Here is a 12791-nt window from a genome sequence, read left to right on the forward strand (position 1 = left end):
AGTTGATATTTAAGAATTAGATAAATCGTTTATATCTGGGGGAAATATTCCTAATTAACTTAGTGATTCATTTTGGGAAAACTTATACCGTGTTTCCCCAAAAATGAGACCTGGCCTAACAATCAGCTCTCATGCGTCTTTTGGAGCAAGAAGTAATATTAGATCCAGTTTTACTTTACTATAATATAAGACCCGGTCTAATATAATATAATATAATATAATATAATATAATATAATATAATATAAAGACTGGGTCTTATATTAATTTTTGCTCCAAAATATGCATTAGATCTGACTGTCCAGTGAGGTCTTATTTTCGGGGAAACAGGGTACCTAGTTTTCCTTTGTTTTGGCTTTCCTTCTGGCAAACCAAGTCTTCATCTTTCTACCAACTTCCTTCTGCCTGTCTCCTTGTCCTCTAGGAGCCTATCCTTAATACTTCATGTTGTTCTCTTATGCTATGTAGTATGCTGAGATAGCATACCTTAGTGAATATTCATTTCCTCAGTGTTATTTATCTCTCCTGGGGGACACTGGAAGGGCAAAGGGAGAGTATAAAAATGTAAAAATGAAACACAAGATTTAAAGGAAGTCAAAGTGACATGTGAATAAAAAGTATTATTAATCCTCTATGGATGTACAGTTAAAATTATAATCTTGTTAATATTGAATCATTTTTATAACTAGGATCTAAACCTTTTTTTGTCTCTTCATTTTTTCACTATAAATTTACCTGCTCTTTGGATGTGTTAGAAAATAATTACTCGGTTGACCTGAGATAGTGTTGTATAGAAAGAGAAGGTGATGAAAAAAAAGCAAATCTCGATGAGTGAGCAGGCTTCCTGGAAGTTCAGGGAAGAGTTTTATGGCTAAACTAATTAGGGAATGGGACATATAAGTAAAATTTTTGTGTCTCTTTGTTGCCCTTAAAATGAAAAAAGTTGTTCATCTCCTCAATTATAGAAATGCAGGTCATTGTGGGCTCTCCTTTAAAGAGTACAACTTCTCTGATAGATCACTCAACTGCTTTGCTCTATAGTCAGCATAAAGTAAGCACACTAGCTATTTAATGACACTTCCATCTTTCATATGTATCTAAAATTATTTTCTTTTTATTTACTTAACTTTGTAAATTTACATTAATCGTCTTTTCTAAATGCTGAAACAAATTTTCTTAATATTATTTTTCCTAAATAATAAAGCACATCAGATAATGTAAAATTCCCATTTTTCCTATGTCATACAAACCAAGGCCCTCCCCTCCCCGCTGTTCCTATCTGAACTGCTTCACTGGAGAACTAATATAGAGCTGTCAATATAGAATTTTTGCTCACCACTCTTCTTCATTGGTGCACCTGTTTTCTGAATCCAATGACATGTCTTGATTAAGGAGAACCTTGTTTTCCTGGAGCTTCCAGAAAAAAGATCCTTAAAAGACAAATTATTTGCATTTTTTTAATTTGAGAAAATAGCTTTCATCTATTATATACTTGTTTGATAGTGTGTTTAAGTATAGAAATATAGATTGGAAATTATTGTCACTCAGTATATTGACGGCATTTTCTCCAGTAACTTCAAGCATCCAAGTGTGTCTGAAAGTATTGTCCAATGAAAGTGTTTCCTTGCAGGCCACAAGAGTCTGTGTATTATATTATACTGTGGAAACAAGAGTTGTAGGAATAGTTGTTACTGTCCACACAGAGAGTACTGACCAGTGGGACTATGGGAAGATTAAAACAAGGTTTTTGAAAACATTAAAAATAACCAGTGAAGAGCAAGTTGCCTGATAAACATTATGCAATGAATATGCATGTGTATACACATATATATTCATATATATGTATATACATGTATATACACATTTATATTCATATATATGTATATACATATATATACACACATATATATTCATATATATGTGTGTATATATACACACATATATATGTATATACACATATATATTCATATATATGTATATACACATATGTATGTGTATATACATATACACATATATATGTACATAAACTTTATGTTCTTAGCTTTTCTTGTGAAAAAGAATGTGTACCATTAACCAAATTAGGATTTTTTAATTGTATATTTTTTATTTAAATAGGCATAAAAAATGGCTCAGTATTAAGTAGTATTTCAAGTCTCCAGTAAGATAAAGTTTCCAATTAAGAATATTATTTAGTTTTGCCTTTTTTCTTTATTAAAACAAAATTCATTTGGCCATATATTTGTTTTATGTATTTCACATGATATTCAAAATACAGTAATAAAATATCCAAAAAAAGGTTTTAATATGACAAAGCTTCAAAACATATGGAATAGCAACTCTAACAACTGTAAAAAGAGGCTAACAAATCCACAAATAATAGTCAGAAATGTGTTTACCTTTCTCTTGATAGAATGAGTATACAGAAAATGAATATGAGTATAAAAGATTTGATTAACTGTATTGACTAACTTGAGATAATTGATAAAGAACACTCTATCAATAATAGCAGAAGGAAGTCTCTTTAAAAGTGCACATGGTATTTTTACAAAGATAGCCTATATCCTGGTCCATAAAATAAGTCTTAATGCATTTGAAGGGATTTACATTTTACCTACTATGCTCTCCCCAATTAAAATAATATAATTCTAAATAACTTATGAGTTAAAGACAAATATGAAAGGGATATTAGAAAATATTTTAAACTCAATGAAAATGAATACACACCAAAACAAAGTGCCAAGAGAGCAATACTTAGAGGAAAATATATACCATTCAATGGCTATATTAAAAATAAAGCTTTAAATGGCTTTAGAGTCTACCTTAAGAAGCCATAAAGATAATACCAAAAGAAATACAAATGAAACAGGAAGAAACATTTTAAAGATTAGAGAGAAAAAAAATCTTTGAAATGGAAAGCAGAAAAACAATAAGAGCAAATCAATGTAAACCAAAGTCATTAAGGATATCAACAAACTTAATAAACTTATAGAGAGACTGATCAGGACAAAAAGATGAAACATAAATTAAAAATAAAAAGAATGGGGGAGATTACACCACTATAGATCAATAAATATATAAATAATAATAAGGGACAATTATAAAAAAGTTTTTATTAAACTTGATGACTTTGATGAAATAGGTTAGTTCCTTGAAATATACATATTAAAGTTCAATCAAAATGACCCTAAATAAAAATTTTGCATACATTTATAGCAAATCAAATCCAACTATATGTAAAAAGTTAAGAAGTGCCAACCCACATCACAATGACATACCATTACACAACTATTATAATGATTAAAATTGAGAAGATTCACTGTACCAAGTGATGGCAAATGCACAGAAAGAGAATTCTCATACCCAGCTCATGAAAATTTTAAGTGACACAAGTACTTTGGAAATCATTTTAGTAACTTCTTTAAAAATTAAGTATATGTTACCTTGTGATGTAACCATTCCACTCCTAGCTATTATGTTGGTGCAAAAGTAATTGTGGTTTAAAAGGTTTTTAAAAAAATTGCAAAAACCACAATTACTTTTGCACCACCCTCCTAGTTACCCAAGAGAAAGGAAAGCATTTGGCTATGCAAAGACATGTACACAAATGTTCATAGCACCTTTTTTTTTGGTAATGATTAAAAACTAGAAACAGTATGGCTACAAATAGATAAAAAAATGGAATTTTTTCAGCTCGAGAAAAGGTTTAACTATTGATCTATGCTGCAACATGAATGCATCTCAAAATAAATGTTCAAGGAAAGAATCTAGACAAAAAAGAATTCATAGTATAGGATTCCATGTATGTAAAATTCTAGAAAATGAAAATTTATTACAGCCAATTTGTGGCAGTCAAACTCCTGGTGATGGGGTAGAGGGAGGGATTAGAAAACACATGGGAAAAATTTTTGGAGTGATGGATATGTTTTTTGACCATGGTGATAGTTTTGCAAGCATATACATATGTCAAAATGTATCAAGTTGTACACTTTAAATATGTGCATTTTATTGTGTGTAAGTAAAACTCTTAAAAGCTAAACCAATCAAGGGCAGTCTGACCAGTAGTTTTCACATAATGAATGTACAGAAGTTAACTTTAATTTCTTAAGATATTTCATCAAAGAGGATATGTCACATCAATCAAATTATAATTTTGTGTTTGTATTTTTTTTTTTTTTTAAACCTGAGAATGGACTCACGGTCAAGGACTCAAAACCACTAGTATGGTAGTTAAGACCTTTTTCTGGTTTGACATTCTTTCTTTTAGCAGAAATAGTTTGGCCATAATGTATATTTTACCTGAAATTCAGGATACATTACTAAAATTTTCAAAAATAATGCTATATGTGCAAATATTGTAGAATAAAAGGAGAACAAGTTTATTCTTGGAATAAACAAGTTTATTCCATCTTCTTTCATCTACTCTTTCAAAATTTAATAAATATAAGTATCGTACACATGACAACTATGCAGTCTTTAAATTGCCTAAGGCAAGAGATAGAAAAGGAGAGGAATACTTTTAGCCTTGAAACCATTGAAAATGCACAATTCCTGTATTAGGTTAATAATTGTGAAATTTATGAAATCACCTTGGAAGTAAACAGATTCCTCAGTGTTAGAGTTAAAATAGCATGCTCTTATGTTTTGTGCTCTGTTCCTACTGTTTATATGATGTAAAATTCCCTTTTTCTGATCATCTAATTCCCAAATACCATTCATGATTCAGCTCAATGTGATCTCCTGTCATAAGATTTTACTTATCCTCCAGGGTAAGATTAATGCCTCTCCCTTATGTCTTTCATGTTTCCCCAGGACTTCTGTAATCTTACAACACAGTATTTTAAGATTTCTTTCACACTATATATGCTAAATCATTAATACCATGTGAAGAAAACACTTTGATTACTGTTAATTATATTCCAGTTTCAAAGTAAAAACCACAACATAAGTAATGTCATTATTTTACATTTTCCAAAGCCTATTTTAAGAAATCTGAGCAAAAGGACATTACCCGAACAGATATATTTAACAAAAGCTTTAACATCAATCAGAGCAAAACATTAAATGTTTTCCCTCTTAAAAATATAGATCTCTTACAATAGCTTATAGCAGACACTGAATCATGGCAAAAAACAAAACAAAAAACAAAACAAAAAAAACAACAACAACAACAACAAAAAACATTTCCAGGGAGTCTGAATCTCAGGGAAACTGAATCTACCTCTTTGTAGAATTTAATGGAAATTTATTTTTGCCTGCTTAAAAGTAAGCTGTTTTTTTAAAAAAATCCTTTGCTAAATGCTTTGTAATTTGTTTTCCTTTTTTTCCCCCTCTGTATTCGGAGCGGTGTAGAATGCACATGTGCAGAATGGCTGAGGACAGCCAAACAGCTCTGTTAGATAAACAGCTTGGTGGGTACAGCTGCCCCTCATTAGAGCAGGCCTTACTCTTAGGAAGCTGGCATGCCAGCTTACGGTGAGAAAATATCAGGCAGGCAGATATTATTAGTTCTGTGTGAAGTGGTAAAATGTACAACCAGTCGTGGAAAGTGGAACATTCACTATAGAACGAAGGAAAGAACAGTGGTTGAGTTGACATATGTTAGAGAGATTAGATTCTCCTATGCCATCAGAGTGAGAAGTAGAGTATATATATATCTTGTCATTTTTGGACATCTTTAAACCAGTGAAATTGTGGTTATTCTTTATTGACTTTTTCAGATATAACGTTAGTAAAAAATCACAGATTCTTTTCTCAGATCTTCACTTTTCTGGCCTCTACAATATTTAGCATAATCAAATAAGAGGACCATATTTAAAGCAAGAAAAGTTACAGAACTTATATGATTTGAAGTTAGCAAGTATCTCCACAACTTTATATATTATGTCCCATTGTCAAAGAATCTGGGTCCCTATCATAATTTTTAAAAAGTGACTCTTTTCTAACAAGGTTGTTCGTATGTTTATGATATTGTTATAACTTTAAAGAATAAAACTTGCAGTTAACTTGTTGGGAACTGATTTTGTTGCTATCAGTTGCTCATTTCTGTGAAATTTCGTATTCTAATTAGACCAGGTTTTTTTTTTTTTTTTTTTTTATCTCAACACTATGGATATTTTCGACTGGATAATTATTATTTGTTATGGGATAACTGTTCTGTGCATTGCAGAGTATTTAGCAGCATCCCCAACTTCTACACCTAGGTAGATGCTAGTAGCATCCCACAGTTGTGACAATAAAAGCTATCTCTAGAAATTCCTAAATGTTTTGTTGGGGTAAAAATCACGCTTACTCTGTTATTTTCCCCGAAAATAAAACCTAGCCGGACCATCAGCTCTAATGCATCTTTTGGAGCAAAAATTAATGTAAGACCCGGTCTTATATAAGACGTGGTATTTTATATTATATCATATCATATCATATCATATCATATCATATCATATCATATCATATCATATCATATCATATCATATTTATTATATTATATTATACCCAGTCTTATTTTAATATAAGACTGGTTCTTATATTAATTTTTGCTCCAAAAGATGCATTAGAGCTGATGGTCCATCTAGGTCTTAGTTTCCGGGAAACTCGGTATTTGAAAATGGCACTGATGTTTCCCAAGGATGATACATACTCACACACAACTGTTAGAGATTGTGGAAAGAGCTTACTTAAGCTTTTCACTGAAAATTGAATGTGAATCCCAGGTCTATTATTTAGTACCTCTGTGAATATGATGAATTCATGTAATCTCTAAGAGCTTTATTTTCTTTCCTGAAATTTAGGAATAATAAACAATAAATTACATGATTAATGCATTGCAAATAAACAATAACTAAATGTCCCATTGGTTTTATATTTAGCATTATTTATCTTAATTAGTGTGTATGCTAACAATAAAATACTTTAATGATTTTGAGATTCAGATAATAGTTTGATTATATACATTAATCTCCATTCGTGATGCAATTGAAATTTTAAGGATATAAGAAGATATTTCTACAGCACAAAGACAATTGAAAGAGGTAAGTAGCAGCGAAGGAATTTCAGTATCTGAGGGAGTAAAAGTGAATGGGGCAGTGAAGACTGATGAAAATTGAATGCGTTCTTCAGGCAGGAAGTCATCAAAATTTGTTAGTTAACAAACCTCATCCATGCAGTTATTTTTCACAATTATCTTTTTTGTTGTTTTTGTCTTCAAACATGCATTGAAAAATAGCTCATTGATATTTAAGAATGGCTGAAAAGGAAAAAAAGTAAATACATTTTTAAAAGATCATAAAATAAATTCAGATACATAAAACAATTTTTTAAAATATTTGTATATACAGAGAGACTCTACCTCATGCATAAAACAAGAAAATAACATGATTAAAGGTAAGAACCAGTTAACAATAAAAAGCTTTGCAAATTAAAAACTGATTTCTGAAAATTAAAAGGAAAACCTGTATAAGGGTAGGGAAACAAAGTAGAGTAAGTCTCCAAGAAAACAGAACAGAAATACAGATTGAAAATAGGGAAAATAAGGACAGACAACAAGGAGTCTGTCCTTCTAATATACATTTGCACTACCTTGATTAAAGAGAAAACAAAATAAAGAATAGAGAGCCGAGGAGAGTTCATCATTGATTAGTGATACAGAAGAATGCTCTAGAGCTAATATATTGAGTCTTTAAATTGTAAAGACCTACCGATTATTAGCAAATGGGATGGGGACAGCGATCGATACTTAAACATATTCCTGTTAAAATTTGAGAAAAAGAGAACATTATGTAATGCACCAAAGAGGGGGGAGGGGAGACATCTAAAATATGTCAAGAGCAAGAGTCAAAACTAAGACGATGAAATTTTTTGAATTTCTGGGGGCAAATGATTTCAGCTTATAATTCTACAGTCAGATGGTTTCATATATAAATGAGGGCTGATGACAGATATTTTGGGTAAGTAATGAATGACTGAAATAATGGATCCTCTGCCAGCCTTTTCTTAGAAAGTTGTCTAGATGGTGAATTTGAAAGGAGAGGTGAGAGAAAATTTAGGAACCTACCATAAGTACCTGGGAGTTACAAAATAATGAATAAAATGTAAATATCATAAATATAACCAATAATGAACCTAAAAGTAGTAAATATGACCATTTAGAAGAAAAATGGAGGGAAGGTGGGCATGGTGAGTGACCTAACCTCTAAATACTTGCGGGAAGAAGATAATACGTGACTAAAATTGAAAACTCTAAAAAAGGTGATATAAATACTACTTGAGTAATATTGAAGTGGATATCAGAAGAAATATTTAAAGTAATAAGTGTTTAGGGGAATACAACAAGATAGGGAAGAGTGTGGTGAGAATATACTGTTTTTCATTGCAAGTCATTTTGTATCATTTTAATATTTTATGTATGGAGTTTATTTTTTTTAAATATAGTTTCAATGTCATGTTCTCAAAATCCTCACTCATATATAAAGACATGCAATAAATAATCCAGGAAAATAGAACGTGAATATGGATTGGGGGATTTGTAGCTCTTCAGATACAGGAGCAAAACCACCCTTCAGCACAAGTCTGCCTTAGCAGGAGACACACACACAGGTTTTATTGATTTTTATCTGTCTGTCTTTACCATCCTCTGTTCTTCCAACCTCTTCTTCCCTTCTTTACCTGCTCTTCACGCCTCCCTCCATATTGTTAACTTATGAAGCAGTATGAGAGCCTTAGGCTAATGCCTCTTCTCTACCCACTGCAAAGACAAATGCAAACTCCTATGACTTCCCTTGTTGTGGGAAAGGGATGATGTAAGGTCACATGCAGGAGTGGGAATATCAAAGGAATTAGACAGTGGTGACAGTAATAATAGTTAACATTCATTAGTGTCAAGTAAATACAGGGCACTTTACATCCCAAATCTTATTAACTCTAAGGATAAGTGCTCAAAGATTGCTAGCTTTGTGTTATAGATAAATACACTAGGGTTGTGGATGTTGAGATAATATTCCCATTAAATGGTGGAACTTGGATGTGACCTCAGTCTTTTTGAAACCAAAAATCATAGCCTTTCCTTACCACTAAATTGTTTAAAAAAGAGATTTCTGGTTTTATCATAAGATTTTTGTTTGTTGATCTGCCTCCAAGTTTAAGTAGGCAGCTTATTAAAGAAACAAAATGTACTAAAACAAAACAAAATGGGTCTTGAGTCATTGCCGTCAATACCTTCTTCAGATGCTGACCTCAGTTTAAATTCTTTACTGTGCCCTCCAAGTACATGCTTGTGCTTTTGTTCAGTCAGTATCTAGGCCTGACCACCTTGCTTCCCTAATTCATTTGTTTAGGCTGGTAATGTAAAGATTCCCCAGGGAAGAACATCAGTGCATAGTGCCGAGAAAGCAAAAATGACATGCAGAGTAAATATCAGCAGAAAAAATAAGATTAAGAAAAGTCAATAGGAGATGCTGAGATAGGAAGGCCATATTTAGAGATTAGATGCCCCTGAGGTAGCAATGTAAGCAGACATAAATATGGATGTGACTGATAAGCCCTGGCAGGTCAAGGTGGAGTAAAACATCGGTGTGATACTGCTCTTCTACCTCCTACTCCAGGATACAGGTGACACTGAGTTGACTAAGTTTCTAGGTTTCTTTTTTTTTTTTTTTTAATATTTTGAGCCATACCAACTTCTTTTTTCAAAGAATAATAATAAAATAAAAAACGTGTAATAAAAACTTATAAAAAGTCAACTGTCATGTCAGACAAGGAGTACTGGCAAGGTTTAGCATGTGTCAGTGACAAATACCAGATAATATCAAGCTTTGTCTCAATTTAAGGAAAATGTAGAATTACAGCAATATGCTATCTTTATATGTGAAAATTACTTAATAGGAAAGTTTATGAGATCGTTGTCTGACCACTTCAAATCAGGCCACTATAACATGGTGGAGTCACAGTAGTATGTATTTCTAAATCTCGAGTTTTGCAATACATTACAAATTGTTCAGATACTGAGATACCAAGTGGTGTCATTCTATACACACATGTGTGCATGAACACACACACACACACACACACACACACACAAGATTTATTTGAAATTTTGAATGGCAATTAAATAACAAAAGAAAAGGAGATTTTATTTGATTATACTTTTCTTCTGTATAGACTACTTGGCTCATTTTCATATTTTCTCTGCAAATGCAAAGCATTCATAGGCCAAACCTCAGCTCTGAAGGGATTTTTGAAAACAAATACATGAAAATGCTTTAAGCTTTAGATATGTCAAATGTATCACACGTTTAGAAAAGACCAGCTTAAAAAAATCCAGCTCGATATATAACAAAGTAAATAACATGAACACAAAATCTAAAAAATATAATTGCAGAATCTCAGAATCTTTCATTTTACTTTCTTCTAATTATTAAATCCTAGCCCCCCAAAAAGGTTACCTAATCTGACTGCTGTATTTTTATATAATTAAATTCTAGAATATTCTTATCAGCATTTCTTCATAATTTTATCTTCTAAGATTTTGACCCTAAATAATGTTGTATAGTTATAGATGTTTTGAATTTTGTACAGATGATGTGGTTCTTACTTTTGTTACCATGTCCATGAAGTGCTTTCCAAATTGTGAAGTGTGTCTGTAGGTCATTGTAATTGTCGTAGAATATCCATTTTATGAGAATGCCATTGTAAGTTTGATAGACATTTTAGTTGTTTTGAGTTTTTGTTGTTACAATGTGGCTATCTTGCTTTGGTATGTTCTTGTACATGTCTTTTAGTGAACACACCCAGGCATTTTCAATGAATTTATGCCTAGGAGTACAACTCATGGGTTATAGGTATGTGTGTTAAAATTTAATTTTTAATACCAGTTTTGTTATGACAATTGAGTCATTATTCAATAAATTGAATGTCATTTTGAGTATTAGTCAAAACACTGAACATCACTTATATTAAAATCTTTTATTCCCAGTTGGACTGTGTAATCTGATGACTGGGTTTACTGGCTTTTTTGCTCTGGTTTGCCAGATGTTTCAAATGAATGGATGTGTGAGATGACGTGGTCACTGGGCTTGTTCTCCTAGGAGTAATCTGCCATTTAATTTTATCTTTAAATTTGGAATGAATGCCTCAGCATTCTATGAATGCTGAGAAATGTCAGATATCATTTTGAGGGAACACTTCAACTAAAAATTTTGGCACTGCTCCACTTTGGAGGTCTATTGTGCAAAGTCTGATCATGTGTCCAGCACCAGTAGGATATTTGTTTGAGTTAGTTTTCTGTTAAAAACGAATGTTTTTATTGTGCTACATACACCCTGTAGTAGCAAATGTCCGGCTGTGGTTACATCTGCAGTCTGTGTCTTTGAAGCACAGATATTTGATTTTGTAGGTTCTATGTAGGGAAATGGCATGACATGAGCTTCACTAACACTGCACTACAAATAACTAAATCGCAAGGCATACCAGCTGTACTGCACGTAGATATGAAATGGCAAATGCAGTCTTAGGTAAATGTTAATGAAATATTTTAAATTGAATTGAAGAAAACAAACTAAATTGAAAAATGTATAAGCATACCAGATAACTCGTCCATTGGTGTTCAAAACACACAATTCTGTATGATTTAACTCTTTAAAACAGATGAATAAATGGTGTGAAATCAAACAGACTATCACAAAACTGATGCCATATCTCTGTGCAAGGTTATTTTTTTTTTTTTTTTTTAATTAATTTTATTGGGGTGACAATTGTTAGTAAATTTACATAGATTTCAGGTGTACAATTCTGTATTACATCGTCTATAAATCCCATTGTGTGTTCACCATATTTTATTAATGTCAGTGGAAGGAACAGTGAACTATTCTAAATCCACAATAATGAACACACATGCTGAATTTTGTCGTATCCACCAATTAAATTTAAAATGATCAGGAAGACAAGTGACAAATATTTTTGTTACAACAGTCATGGAAATACTTAATTAAGGACAGATAACAGAAAATAGACTCTGTGTAAACAACATGCATGTTTAGACCCCAAGTTTTCCTGAAAATGATGAAGGATCCTCATTATTTACAGAATAACTTTCTCAATGAAAAAAGACAACACTGACCTATGATGATATTAAAAATCTCATACATTTTCATATTATCTGAGAAAAGAATTGATTAGTGTCAGAATCAGCCCTCTGAACTTTCCTTGTCCTTCTGGAACCACACATCTGTGTGCCTAATGAATGGCTTCTATCAGCTTTCTCAGCGGTAACTTGTAGAGGAGCCTGAATATTAAGCACACATTAAAGATTCCATTGATCGTACATAATCAAAGGAGAGATAGAGAGTTCATCCCTCAAAGTTGACAGAAACAGGTTAGGACTGTTTTAATAAACTGTGATTGAAAGTTTGCCTATATGTTATCAGTTCTCTTATGGAAGTTGAATGTAATCTCCTATGATGTTTTCAGATATGATATATTTGATAGAAAAATGTCAAGAAGGTTATGTTTAGTGTGGGATATGTGTGATGGGCAGTTATGAAGTATTAGGGAAGGCAGTTAACATTTATAAAAATATTTCTTTGTGCCAACCGTTTTATTTTTATTATCTAAATTATGTCTCCAAACAATCCTTTATGAAATTAGCATTATTTCAGATAAAGAGTCAGGTAAGTTGGTGGGAATGAAAAAAAATAAAATAAAATAAAATGCCCAAGGTAATTCAAGTAAGATTTAAATTTAGAATTTTCTAGCCCGTAAGTCAATAATCTCTCTTTTACAACACACCAATTCTGCAGAGAAATGA

Source organism: Rhinolophus hipposideros (genome assembly GCF_964194185.1).
Source record: "Rhinolophus hipposideros genome assembly, chromosome: 3".
NCBI lineage: Eukaryota > Metazoa > Chordata > Mammalia > Chiroptera > Rhinolophidae > Rhinolophus > Rhinolophus hipposideros.